Raw genomic sequence first — 15,106 nt, forward strand, 5'->3', positions numbered from 1 at the left:
TTTCAAGCCATTAATTGATAAATCCATGGATGCAGGATCTGTACTGCATAGTAAAAGTGAGTCACAAAATGGTGGCAGATAACAGTGGGGTTTTGCCTAATAAATTTGCAGTTGCCTTATTGTTATATATTTATATATAATGCTCATTAGAAACCACTAAATTCTTTTCCAAGCTCTTTTCTTACAGCAGGGAATCACATAATTCTGTTTTCCTCAAATTATGTACAATGGACCTTCAGTATCCGCTAGGGTTTGGTTCCAGGACTCTCTGTGGATACCAAAATCCATAGATATCCACTATATAAAATACCTCTTATATAAAATGGTGAACAACTCAAACAAGTGACAGAGGCAGCCCAAGGATCTATAAAGTGGCAGGCGGCTACAGTAGGGTTTGCATATTTTGTAGTGCTTAGGTGCGACAAAACCAAGATTTTTTTAAAATTCTGTTTTCCAAATATTCCTATGGTTGGTCAAATCCATTATTACTATTTCTAGGGAGAAAGTAACCCAGTTCTGCTAGCATAGAGTCTGTTGAAAAATCCAATGACATTTTAAAGAACAAAATATCTGGAGAAAAACAAACATGTGCTGAATTAAGCAGTCTAACGTACACGTCTTTTTAGACATATCTCCTTTCCTGAGGGGCAAAGATGTTTCAGATTTCTTCTCAAATCTTCAGTTTCAGGGCTAGAGTAGATTGGGCCTCCCCCCCCCCCCAATGCATTTTTTCCTGTCTCCCTGGTAACTAGTCACACTCCCTCCCATTCTGTTTATCCTACCACCAGTAAACAAAATTTCCTAGATATGCAACACAAAGCATTTGCAGAACACAGCTTAGAATCCCAAAGGACAACACAGCATGTGAAATTAGATTTTTTTTCAACTACACACACATAATGCTCTGCCTAGCATACATCACATAATAGAGCCCTAACCCAGTACAAGAAAGCTGCAGAAGCAGAGGCCGCATCCACACTAGCATATAATACATTTTCAAATTGCATCATATAGTCACTGTAGACTCATATAGTGGAGTTTAACTGCATTGAACTGTATTATACGAGTCCACGCTGACTATATGATGCAGTTTGAAATTGTGTTACATGCCATGTCCACACTGATAGAGGTCATTCAACAAACTTTGGACTTCCATAAATTAGCCACTCTTTCTCCAAATCTTCAACCCACTTGCAAACTGATCTCACCTGTTTCATTTCACATCATTCATATTAAGTTTCAAATTCACTGATTTGTTTTCTAAGCATCAGCCTACTTTTTTTACCACCATTTCTGATTACATCGGCAGAAGGTACTTAACTCAGAATGCCCAAACCAAATTTGACACCATGGAGCTGAACTGTGACCCTATAATAAAAGAAGTTTGAATAATGTGCCCAATGTCACCCTGTATTAATGGACAAATAAGCAGAAACCAGAAATTGTGGTTCTCAGTGTCCAACTCCACCTAGACCATTGCTTTAATTCAGCTCTTCTTGTTTACTGAATCCACTCAATGAACACATATACCCACTAAACATACATCCGCATTCAACTGCAGGCAGAGGAGAATCCAACAAAAATGGTAACCCTGTAATAATTGTTGGAGATTGTCTCATGGCTATGATTTGGAAGCAGCACCACAAAAACAATGTTTCAGTAAGGTGGGAAAGTTACTTCCATCAGTCTAGCCTCCATTAGTCAAACTGCAGAAAAGAAAATAGGGATCTGTAGTTCACATACTTTTTCTTCTGTTTTGTTTGTTTTTGTGCCGTGAGTGTGCCTTCTTTCCCAGTTATTACATAAAATGTAGGTCTCCATCCCTTTCCCAGTACACATTTATAGAGCTATATTTAACTGCCATGATTCCATCCTATGGAATCCTGAGATATTTAGTTTACAGAAGGTTATTTAGAAATCTCAGTCAGAGATTTCTAGTGCCTTGCCAATCTACAAAGCCCAAGTTCTTCCAATCTAAACCCATCCAATGATGGATTCATAATGAACAACCGGTGAGCTTAGTAAAAAAGAAACTGAACAATGGCTGGAGGAACTAACTAGGAAGGAATGGGTTTCTAATCCCCCACTAGATGACCTTTGGCTTGATCCGTTTTCTCCATCTCACCCTGTTTTCCCATTTAAAGAAAGAACAAGTGATCTTCCATTAAAGTCTAATTAAGGAGATGGATGAAATCAGAAAATGGTGTGAAGTACTCCAAGCAAAGAGAGCAGGGCTTATGCTGTATACAGCAGCTCCCTGCTTTGGAAATTGATTTGTCAAACATCATGTCATGGAGGTTTGAGCCAATACAGAGTGCAGACAGCACCGTCATGTGTGCTTAAAGCATCATTCTTCATTACATCAAAATAGCTTCCAAAACACGGTTTACATTTGGATACCTTAATTTGAAACCTCAGCATATGTTCACCAATGCCTTCCCCCAAAGCACCGTGCCAAAATCAGCATATGGCATCATAACCACATTATTTAAAAGCAGCCATGTAAAAAAGCCATTAGAAACAAGGAGATGAGAAAGAAAACAGTTTGGCTAGATAATCTGTTCTGATTAAATTCAGGTAAAGTTTCTGCCCTTAAAACAATACTGATCAGAAAACTGTCACCCAAAATAATTCCTCACCCATCAAATATCCCCTCCTTTTTTTCTGCAAGGGTCCATTTTATCACACCAGCCTCTTGTCTTCTCGTGACTGCACTGTTCAACCAAACAAAATAATATTCGTAGTTGGAACTATCTCTTTCACAACTTTGCACAATTGTCTGATGCTGGGATTCTGTTGATGCAACTTCCTGTAATTCTACAAAAACCCACTTTTTACCCCAGTTTGCTTACCCAGCATATAATATAGGTTTTCCCAAACTGTCTTTATTTTTTTCCTAATTTACCACAACTGTCAATCACATAACTTCAACTTTATCACAAGATCTTCTTCCACTACACAATACTGAGATTGCAGTGGAAGGAAACTTACGCATAATGAAGAATGGTGGAACTACTGCAATATTGGATTCATTGACAGTGTTTTTCCAATCAATGACAAAAGGCTATCACAACTGAAGTGTAATACAACTACAAGACAACCCCGTTGTCATGCAGTAAGCTCGGGCAACAGGCACTTTTCTCCTGCCAAAATTCTGCTTTTGAAGCCTCGTGTTTTAAGGTCCTAAATTTACTGCTAGATCTGTGATTTGCAATGTATCAACAAGGATCTCCCACTCCCAATTGTTAGAGAACAGTAGTGGCAAAATAACTCTCGCCAAACCCCAACTGAAATGAAGACATCTTATGGTGTCCAAGAACTGATTAAGAAGAGCCTTGGTGCTCAAGTCAGCAGTCCGCAGCTCAAAATTCTTTCATTCTGAGGGAATATATTTTATGCTAAAGGAGCAGATCTCTTGACACTGTTATAAGAACTAAAAGCAGAATCTGCTCTCAAGCCTGAATTCTGCCCCTGCTCTCACTTCAAAGCAATACTACAGTACTGCTATATACCTAATAAAAACCCACATCCTCCTGCTTAGTTAGGAGAAAAACGGTCTTGTCAAGCTTGGGCAAATGAATGTGTTTTCACAATCTGTTTTCTAATTATACTGAAAAGATGGAGAAGGTGGAGAGGCATAACATTTCAGAACAATGGGAGAATTTAAATGAAATCTGACATATGAAGTTTGCAAATTGGCCCTTGAAATTCAAAGGAAGAAAAAAAAAGAATTTCACTTGTGTATCTTTTCATTGACAAATTAAGTATCCCTTAACTGAAATGCTTGGGAAGCATAAAATTGGAAGAGACCACAAGAGCCATTGAGCCCACCCCCCTGCCATGCAGATGCACACAATCAATGGCAAACTGACCTTGCCTGTTACATTTCAGATCAATCCATTATGTTTGGAATTTATTTTATTTCATTTTATTTGGAATTTGAGAGATATCTCGGAAAGGGAACCTAAATCTAAACATGAAATTCATTGATATTTCATATACACCTTATACACATCACCGGAATGTAATTTTACCGGTATACACTGTTTTTAATAATTCTGAGCATGAAGCAAAGCTAGTGTACACTGTGCTATCAGGAAGCAAAGATGTTTCTACCTCAGCCATGCATTAATAGGCAGTAACAGTCCCACTCTCTTCTGCTTTGGTCAGACATCCCCTGGAACACTGTGTCCAGTTCACAATTCAAGGATAATGACAAACGGTGAAAGATCAGGAAACCAAGCCCTATGGGGAGCGGCTTGGGGAGCCAGGTATGTTTAGCTTGGAGAAGAGAACATTAATAAGTGACATGATAGCCATGTTTAAATATTTGAAAGGATGTCACATTGAGGAGTGGGAAAGCTTGTTTTCTGCTGCTCTGGAGACTAGGAGAGAGCAATTAATTCAAGCTGCAGGAAAATAGATTCCCCCTAAACATTAGGAAGATAAAATCATAGAATCATAGAGTTGGAAGAGACCTTGTGGGCCATCTAGTCCAACCCTGTCAAGAAGCAGGAAAATTGCACTCAAAGAACCCCCAACAGATGGACATCCAGTCTCTGCTTAAAATCCTCCAAAGAAGGAGCCTCCACCACAGTCCGGGGCAGAGAGTTCCACTGCTGAACAGCTCTCACTGTTAGGAAGTTCTTCCTAATGTTCAGGTGGAATCTCCTTTCCTGTAGTTTGAAGCCATTCTTTCATGTCCTAGTCTCCAGGGCAGCAGAAAACAAACTTGCTCCCTCCTCCCTATGACTTCCCCTCACATATTTTTACATGGCTATCATGTCCCCTCTCAGTCTTCTCTTCTGCAGGCTAAACATGCCCAGCTCTTTAAGCTGATCCTCATAGGGCTTGTTTTCCAGATCTTTGATCATTTAATCACTCTCCTCTGGACATATTACAGCTTGTCAACGTCCCTTTTGAACTGTGGTGCCCAGAATTGGACACAGTATTACAGGTGTGGTCTGACCAAGGCAGAATAGAAGGGTAGCGTAACTTCCCTGGCTTTAGATACTAGATTCCTATTTATGCAGGCCAAAATCCGATTGGATTTTTTTGCCGCCACATGACATTGTTGGCTCATGTTTAACTTGTTGTCCACGAGGACTCCAAGACCTTTTTCACATGTACTGCTGTCAAGCCAGGCATCTCCCATTCTGTATCTATGCATTTCATTTTTTCTGCCTAAAGGTCTCATCACACTTGAGCATTTATACACTTTAAATCCGGTTTCTGCCTCTTGCAAAATTCTGTGGTTTGTAGTTTGGTGATGCCCAGGAATGGTCTGGCTGAGCTGTTTAAAGACTCCTCCCTAAAGTGGATTTAAAGTGGATATAAACTCTAGTGTAATGAAGTGGTAAGTGGAATATCTTGCATTTGTCCCTGTTGAAGTTTGTTCTGTTAGTTTTGGCCTATCTAAGATCTTTCACCGCTCTGACTCCCTCCAGGGTTTTGGATATAGGTTTTTTTGCTAGACCTACTGGTATCCTTTATTTTGAACAGAGCGAAAGCCTGGTTAGAAATGGTTATAACAGGCATGGGTGAACTTGGGCCCTCCATGTGTTTTGGACTTCAACTCCCGCCATTCCTAACAGCCTCGGGCCCCTTCCTTTTCCCCCTCATCCACTGGCTGAAGGGGAAAAGGAAGGGGCCCGAGGCTGTTGGGAATGGCAGGAGTGGAAGTCCAAAACACCTGGAGGGCCCAGGTTTGCTCTTGTGACACTTGGGAGATATATTTACATTCTAGACTTGGAAGCTGTTTGGCTAGCTTCTTCCTGGCATCTTTTTCTCCACCAAGAAGCATGAGAATGGGCTTTGGAAGGCCTGAGAGAAGCAGGGAAGGCCTAGAGGTGGCCATGGTAGTTCTTCTCTAGTGAAAACAACCCACCACCCTGGCCCACCTCCTCCCCCAAACTATTCTGACTAGTGCTGCAAAGTAAGCTTGCCTTCCCTTGTGCTATTTCGAGGAGACCATGGCGCAGGAGCTATATTTGAAACCCAACCTGAGGTAAACAAGACCGCAGCACTAGTGGATGGCGCACAACAGCTGCGTGAGGTTAATCGCGGGGAGCAAAGGGGCGGGGAGAGGCAGGGAAGCTGTGCCCGGCCCACGCGAGACCACCAAGGGCGAAGGGATGCTTCCACTTCGGATTGGAACCGGCCTCGGAACCCAAACGAGGCGCAGAAACGCGGAGGAAGCGTCCCTTCTGCAGCCCTCCTCCTCCTTCTGTGCGGGCCATCTCACAGTTAGGAATCTTTTTGATTCAGTGTGATCTTTTTTACCGGGTGAGCTGCGTCCCGTTGCAGCCACTTGGTGCCAAACTGCACGTTTCCTCTCCTGGGTCAGGCGTTTGGGGGAGAAGGGAGAGACAAAACGGGGATTTATGGCCACTGCATTCAAGGCATGGATTCTGCTGGTGCACCCCCCACTTTCACCCCTCCTTTCCTCCCTTGCAGCTGTCCCAAAAGGCTGTCTGCAAGTTCGGGATCTGGGCTTTTGGGCTGCGAAAAGAGACGCTTCCTCCACGTTTCTGCCCCTCCGTTGGCTTGGTATCAACTAATGAAGATTTTGATGTGTAGTCGAAGGCTTTCATGGCCCGAACCACTCGGTTGCTGAGTTTTCCCGGGCTGTATTGTCACGTTCCAGAAGCATTCTCGCCTGACGTTTCGCCCACATCTATGCCAGGCATCCTCAGAGGTTGAGAGGTCTGTTGGAAACTAGGCAAGGGAGGTTTATATATATGTGGAAGGCCCAGGGTGGGAGAAAGAACTCTTGTTTGTTGGAGGCAAGTGTGAATGTTGCAATTAATCACATTGATTAGCATCGCCAAGTTCCAGAAGCTTTCTCTCCTGACGTTTTGCCCACATCTGTGGCAGGCAATCTCAGAGTTTGTGAGGTATACCTCACAACCTCTGAGAGGCCATTGAAATCCACAAGCTTTTGGATAATTTCAACAGAAAGGAGGAAACCATGAAATTGAACAAAATCTGGCTACCAGTCTTTAAAAAAAAAACAATAAATAAAGAACAACATTCAGAAAACAGGGGAATTTCAGACAAGAAACAATCAGGACAAGCTAACTCCTCCCAAGAAAGGATTTCCCCCAGGCAGCATGCAGCCAGGGTTTGAAACTGCAAGGCTTTTCAATGCTAATCAAGGTGATTAATTGCAACACTCACACTTGCCTCCAACAGGCAAGAGTTCTTTCTCCCACCCTGGGACCTTAACAATCAGGGCCAGCTAACACCTCTTAACAAAGGATTCCCCCAGACAGGAAGCAGCCAGGCCTTGAAGCTGCAAAGCTTTTCAATGCTAATCAAGATGACAAGAGTCTTTTCTCCCACCCTGGACCTTTCACAGATATATAACAATCAAGTGCACCTAACACTTCCCAACAAAGGACTTCCCCAGGCAAGAATCAGCCAGGCTTTGAAGCTACAAAGCTTTTCAATTCTAATCAAGTTGATTAATTGCAACACTCAGACTTGCCTCTAACAGAAGTTCTTTCTCCCACCCTGGACCTTCCACAGATACAAAAAGCCCCGTTTGCATAGTTTTGCAACAGACCTCACAACCTCTGAGGATGCCTGCCATAGATGTGGGCGAAACGATCAGGAGAGAATGCTTCTGGAGCATGGCCCTACAGCCCGGAGAACTCGCAGCAACCCAGTGATTCCGGCCATGAAAGCTTTCGATAACAGATTAAGATTTTGCCCACCCGATGGATGTCTTGTTCTGTGGATAAAGCCGCTGTGTTGGGAGGGAAAGGGGGCAGTGATAGCGATTGTTGGGGAGGAAAAGCAAATAGGGACGCAACCCGGAAAGCGAGGGGGGGGGGGTGCACCTTTCGGATGGGAGCCCCGATCTGGCGCCTTTCCCTCCACTTTCCCTGCAATTGCCTCCCAGCTCCTTGGTCAGGTCTGAGTGCAGATATGCGCGGCTGCAGCAGGAGCAGCAGGAGCAGCAGGAGCCGGTCTCTCTCCCTCTGCGCCTGCGATGCCCACGCAGATAGAGAGAGCCCACGCAGCCTCCCCCGCACACGCAAGGGAAGGGAGACCCCCACCAAGGAAAGCAGCCTCGCGTTTGGCATTTGCAGGATGCCTGGGCAGAGGGAGGAGGAGATGGGGGGGGGGCGCTGCGAGCTCCCCGCTGCCCCCCTCCAGTTAACTCTCCTCCTGCCATCCCTTCCACACACACGTTCGGGAGAGAAGGCAGCCTTTCGCGCTTACCTTTGGCTTCTTCTTGGCCGGCGATGGGGGAAGGCAGAGCGGGGAGCGATCCCTGAACTCCCCAGTTTGCAGAGAGCCTGCCGGGGCTTCAAAGCGATTTCATGGCCAATCGTAGCCAGGACGGGAGGGAGAGGAGGAGGAGGAGGAGGAGGAGGAGGGAAGGAGGCGGAGGAGGAAGAGCGGGGGCGCTGGGGATCTCCTTGGCATGTCAATCCAACTTGTCTCGCTGGCTGGAAGGGAGAGAGAGGCTACGATTTTCTTTCGGGATAATGAATCGGGCCGTGGGAGGGGAGAGTGGGAAATGAGGAGGAGGAGGAGGGAGATGGGGGGGGGGGCGGCTGAGAGAGGAATGACGTTGGTAACCCCCCAGGTTGCGAGGGAATATGATGGGCTTCCCCCTACTCTTTCCCTCGCTGCCTCTTCCTCTCCCTCCTTCTCTCGCTTTCCTTTCAACTGAGCGACTTCCCGGCCTCACAGAGCCCAGCCGGCATGGAGGATGAAGCCGACCCGGCTCGCCCGCTGGTGTGCACCCAACTGCAGCAGAGGAGCCAATTCGCACACACATACACACATACACACGCACAAGCCCGTCTCCCAGCCTCTCCAAACCCCACGTCACCCTATCAGCTGGGAGCGAGAGCCGCAACCCAATGACAAGCCACGCATATTTATCCTTCGCCGAGGAAGGGCTGGTCAGATGGCGGGGAAGCCGCGCGGGAGGGAGACACGGAGGGGAGTGGGAGCCCACGGCACGAGCCCCGCCGGCAGGAGCGCAGCTGGAGCCTCGCGGACCCCAAAGGCGTGCGGACAGAAAAGCCTTTCGCATTCTGTCCAGATTTAAAAACACTTGTGAGGAGCAAGCCGCCTAAAAGGGAGTTGAAATATCATTGGGCTGTACCCACATCCGTAATGCTGGAGATGGAACCACCTCTATACACGAAATTCAGGAATATTTCATATTACACATAGCCTTAAGGTCATCTTAGACTTCATAATTGCTTGGATAAAACAAAATGTGTACACATTGAACCATCAGAAAGCAGAGAGTCACAATCCCAGCCACCCAGTTTTCAGAATTCCAAGTAAGGAAAACATCAGAAAGCAAAGGTGTCACCATCGGGACCACCCATCTGAGCAATTTTTGAGATGTTTTGGATTTTAGGATTCCTTATAAGGCAGGCGTGGGCAAAGTTTGGCCCTCCAGGACTTTGGACTTCAACTCAGACAATTCCTAACAGCCATGCCTGCTATAAGGGGACCATGGGAAAGCAAAGGTGTCACTGAGTTGTCGAAGATTTCACTGGGTTGCTGTGAGTTTTCTGGGCTGTATGGCCATGTTCCAGAAGCATTCTCTCCTGACGGTTTCACCTGCATCTATGGCAAGCATCCTCAGAGGTTGTGAGGTCTGTTGGAAACTAGGCAAGTGGGGTTTATAGATCTGGAAAGTACAGGGTGGGAGAAAACTCTTGTCTGTCGGAGGCAGGTGTGAATGTTGCTAAGAAAATCCAACAAATGCTACATTCAGCAAAGGACAAGAGGGATCCTCTCACTTCTGCAGGACAAGTCTACATAGGTACCACCAAAGGCAACAATGCCCAGACACGAATCAAGGAACATGAAAGGCACTGCAGACTAACTCAACTAGAGAAGTCAGCCAAAGCAGAACCCTTGATGGACCAACTTGGACACAGCATATTATTTGAGAACACAGAAATGCTGGACCACACTAACAACCATCATGTCAGACTACACAGAGAAGCCACTGAAATCCACAAGCATGTGGACAATTTCAGCAGAAGGGAGGAAACCATGAAAATGAATACAATCTGGCTACCAGTATTTTAAAAAATTGTAAAATCAGGACTAAAGAACAACATTCAGAAAATAGGGGAATTCCAGATAAGAAACAATCAGGGCCAGCTAACACTTTCCAACAAAGGATTCCCTCAGGCAGGAAGCAGCCAGGCTTTCAAGCTGCAAGGCCATTAAATACTAATCAAGGTGATCAATTACAACAATCATAGTTGTCTCAAAAAGACAAGAGTTCTTTCTCCCACCCTGGACTTTCCATAGATATATAAACCCCACTTGCCTAGTTTCCAACAGACCTTACAACCTCTGAGGATGCCTGCCATAGATGTGAGTGAAACATCAGAAGAGAATGCTTCTGGAACATAGCCAGACAGCCTGGAAAACTCACAACAACCCAAAGGTGTCACTCTCAGCCACCTGGTTTTGGAGTCATTTGGATTCCAGATAAAGGGTGCTCAACCTGTCTGAAAGGTGGCTCCTTAGACTTCGTGGCTCTTCTTTTGCAGGGTTGAAAACCTAACAAGACCTGATCTGTAAACACTGAACACTACAGGCTTGCACACAAATGCAATCCAGATATTTTGCTGGGTTTTGCCAAGGACATCTGAGGGAAAGATTAAATATAGCTACTGAAAATTGCTTAGGGCAGAAAGCAGCGTTGGCTTTTTCTGCCCTGGGAATCCATTGGAAGCAGCCCGAAATGCCAGTGGCATGGCAGCAGAGAAAGAGAGAGGAAGAGAGAGTCAATCCACCCAGTTATCTTTCCTAACCAAAGTCAAATAACTACTTGGGAGGCGGCAGGGAATCATTTGGAGGCTAAAAATATGAACCCGCTGCCTCATAAATTGCTGCTTGACTTCAGTGACAAATGACCAGCCTTGCAACTGTGGGTTCCATCAGCCTGGAGGAGAATGATAGCTTTTGAAAATTTTCAAACTGAGACTGCCACAGATGTTTCCCTGCCTATAATTGCAACTATATTTATCAGGAGCACATGTGGAAAAGTCAAGATGCTGGCGTAAAGGTCTGCCAGTCGGCATGGGCTTTCCCTCCTTGGAAGGCTATATCCAGGCCCACAGGAGGCGTGAAACTGCAGTCCCCATCTCCCCAGCCAGTACAGGCAGTGATGATTGAGAATCGTGGAGACATGGAAGTCATTGTGTTAAGGAGGGCTGCGAGCTGCCATTTCATATACCATCCCTTGGCACTGGCCACTAAAATGAGCAGAACCTGAGCAAGGGTGCCTCTACCACCATTTTACTTTGGGCTGGTTTAACAGTTTCAGCTTTAAAATAAAGATTCTTCTGTCCCCACCTCCTGTTTCACATGTCATATTTTTAGAACATTGTAAACAACATCAGTTGAGCTTTAATTCTCAGTTGATGCATCAAGATTCATCCCCTGTGCAAGCAGAAGCAAGTCTACCACAGATGCCTTTACAGCTAACAATAACTTAAGGCAGACACAGCTATTTGGGGTACACAGATGTTTCAATTCAGTGCATCTCCGCTGCAGCTCAGTACATCAATCTGCGTAAAATAGAGTTACATGGATTTCTCTTTCCTTCTCACTATCCCATATGCTTGCTAAACTGCTCTGGAATGTGCGGTATCCCCTTTGGTACGGTGCTTTTGTGAACTGATTTCCCTCCTCTGAACATCTGTGTAGGCAAATGGCTTGGTAGTGAAGCATTTAAAAGTGGTTCTAAAAGAAGGATCCCATCCTGACTGATCAGTTTTGTCAGTATTTACAAACTAAGTCTATGTGACCATTCCCTTGCGCACAGTGATCAGTCTAGATCGCAAAAATCAAAAATACACATTCTAGTGGTATAGTGGAATCAGTGGGCCATAGGATCTAGGGGCCAAGACATTTCTAGAAGCAACTGTTACCAAAAAAAAATCATTCAGGTATAGCTACCGGGAGAAAATGAAAGCCTTGACATCTTTCTTTTTTTGCCCCAGGAAATTTTTCTTAAATCCCCAAATTTCTAGCACTGCAGAAAATGGTAGATTGAAAAACATTCAAGTCCATAATTCTAATATTTGTTGTGATAGCCTTGGTAACATTGCCAACCTCTTTTCTTGGGTGCCTAAACTTAATTCTGAATGGCCAACCAAACATTTAGATTACTGTAATGTTAGAAATTTCAAAACTGAAGAGAAGTTTTCATTCAGCATTCTTATTGGGGCCGATGTCCTAATTTCCCCACCATCAGCATCACTATTCTCCTGATGTCATCTGCTACTTTCTTCACATTCCCTGGTCACCTCTGATCTTACTTGTAATCCTCATAGTGTCTGGAGAAGAAACTGAGATTTCTGTTTCACTACATAATTATAGCACTTTGATCCCATTTTTACTATCACAGTGACATGCTATGGAATCCTGAGATTTGTAGTTGTGTGAGATATTGAAAACCCTGACTATTGGAATATTTGAATATATGGACTTGGTATCCATCAACATTCCAAGTTAAGTGAAGGATGCAACTGATTTACTGAGGAATCAGTCCATGGACAATCTCCCAGTTCACAACATCATAGCCACTAGGGAGGGGGAATCCCTAACACCAACATCCCACACCAGGATGGACCTAGTCACGTAACTCTCCCACATTGTACTTAAGTCATAACTACTTCACTTTTGGGGATAATATTTATCTCCAAGTCAATGGCACAGCTATGAGCACCAGTATAGAACCAAACTATGCAAACATCTTCATGACTAGCCTGGAAAAATGCTTCCTCAGCATGTGAACCCAAACTTTCTCATCTGCCTACAATTTCTTGATGGCAACTTTATAGTTTGGTCACATGAAAGCAATCACTTGAAAAGTTCCACCAGGATTTTAACCATTTCTACCTTAACCAGCAACCTTAGCCTGTAATAATCTACACCACAAATTCATTTTCTACCACCACTGTGCAACTGCATAATAAACTTTTAAGCGCTATACTTTATTGAAAATCCACTGATCATTACACATACATATTGCCTTAGACATCCCTTTGAAAATTTAGGACAAAAGTTACGATTCACTTCTGTCTGGATCCTATTACATTCCATCCCACTCCCACGACTGTGTCAGTATGCTTTATACTTGAGCATTTATTATCATTCTGTACTGTATCTGAAGAAGTGGGTTTATATCCACAAAACCTTATTTAAAAATAAAAATCAGTTGTTTTAAAGGTGCTGCCCATTTCTTTTTCTTTACTTTTATCCACCCTCCCTTCCTTCCTCCTTTTTATGCCACAAGAGACTAACATGGCTATGTCTTTGAAAACTACCAGAAAAGGTTTGTTACCGTGGATCATTTTTGATCTCTCCAAGGCAGGTGACTATGGAGACTGTCATGGAGACAAGTTCTTTTTTCCTTCACTATACCATTGGTGCACTCCTCAAAGCAGAAAATGTATCTTTGTGGCCTCCCACAGCCAATTCCCCTGAAGACCGGAGTTCAAAGCTTTGTAGCTGCCCAGAGAGACTACTCAAAGAGATGTTTGTTTTATTTCTAGTTTCCTAGCGGGTTAGAGTGGCATCCATGGGGATGGCAGTTGAAGAAAATAAGATAATAAGCCCCTGCCCAAAAGCCTAGAATCAATAAACTGGACACGAAAAGATGCATAAGGAGAGGGAAGAGGCAGCAGGTGAGGCAAATGGAGAGAATATGCATGAAATAAGGTGTGATTGGGATTAGGGGATGTACTATTTGCATGGGATGGCTTTGAGTCCATCTTGCAGGGAAGGTGGGGTATAAATGAAACAAATAAATATAAGCAAGTACTTCTCATTTAATTATATCCTACTTTTCCCTCAACATTAGGATGCAAGATGAATCATGATTAAAATCCAATACAACTAAAACCATATTAGGCCAAAATGTTGAAATATTGTATTGTCTTAAAATAACAGCCAAATTAAAATCAATTTAAAATGAGATGAGGGAGTATGGAGTAACAAAGCACTTGTCAAAATCCCATTTGAATAAAAAGATCTTTCAGTTGCACACCTGGTATAGGTTTAGTTGCTGCATATTAGCCCATCCCCATCTGGCACCTGCCCAGATATATTGGATTGTCTAACACATCTGGAGGGCCAGGCTGTGCTGCATCCTTTGAACACAGGAGTTATGTGCAAACTTAATGGAAAAGGTGTGATGGAGGCTCTTGAAAGGGGAGAAGGCAGATGGCTTCACCCAGATGCTGTAGGAGACGCTTTTAAGCGTAAAGCAGGGGCAGCGTGGGAGAAAAGGTAGCATTGTCAAAGGGACAATATGGCATTTTTTAAGGGAGCAGGAAACCCCTACATGATCTGTACGAGAATTCAATATTCTCATACAGAGAGAGCAGGGGACTGTATGAAAATTCAATATTGTTCCTATCACCTCATTCTGAAATGAGTATTTTTCATCTGTTGGGAATGCTTTTGAGATCTTGCATTGAGCAAGGGATTGAACTAGATGTCCCACGAGACTTCTTCCAATTCTATGATTCTATTATTCGATGACTCATTCCCATTGAAAATCTTAGAGACTTCAGTACAGTATATATAAGTTTATGCTGGACTACAAACATTCTCAGTGAACAAAAGAATAACATGTCAATTTTGCATAGAATAAGTCCCAAAATGCAAAGACTCTCATCAGTTCAGGAGGCTTGACACATTTTTTAAAATATTCTTCCCATCCTTATTGTCTGATGAAATATTTTGAATCTTATCAATCTTCTACAAGTTACAACTTGCTAATAAAAAGGGGAGATTCAAGGCATCCTAGGGAAAATAGGACTTAAAGAGTGCCTGGTGAGCTCTTCTCAAACTGCTGTACTTTGTGTATTTTTACCTCCCCATTTTTTCCTGGCTCCCCCTCCCTCATTTGGTTCCCACTGATTCTACTGAGAAAGAAAACAACTACAGGAGATCTAGACCTAGGATATTGAACTTCAGTTCTGTGGCCGTGTTCAGAAGGCACTTAAGAATACATCCTTTTTGCACTTAGCACTCATGAAACACTTGCTCCTAGGGCAGCCATGCTAACAGGCCTTTCCATCACTTATGAGTG

General features: G+C 43.9%; 1 protein-coding gene across 4 annotated transcripts in view; it reads right to left on the bottom strand.

Annotated features, from left to right (window-relative positions):
* slc8a3 (solute carrier family 8 member A3) overlaps nt 1–8,877 on the bottom strand; it is a 241,362-nt gene extending 232,485 nt beyond the window's left edge. For 2 of the 4 annotated variants that reach the window (XM_062968068.1, XM_008118151.3), the window contains exon 1: nt 8,230–8,877. The gene's annotated coding sequence lies outside the window, so the exon portion shown is untranslated. The remainder of the gene's footprint in view (nt 1–8,229) is intronic. The other 2 variants (XM_003225653.4, XM_008118148.3) reach the window with 2 other exon arrangements.
* Nucleotides 8,878–15,106: the final 6,229 nt, after the last annotated feature.

This window comes from Anolis carolinensis, chromosome 1, assembly GCF_035594765.1.
Source record: "Anolis carolinensis isolate JA03-04 chromosome 1, rAnoCar3.1.pri, whole genome shotgun sequence".
Classification (NCBI taxonomy): domain Eukaryota; kingdom Metazoa; phylum Chordata; class Lepidosauria; order Squamata; family Dactyloidae; genus Anolis; species Anolis carolinensis.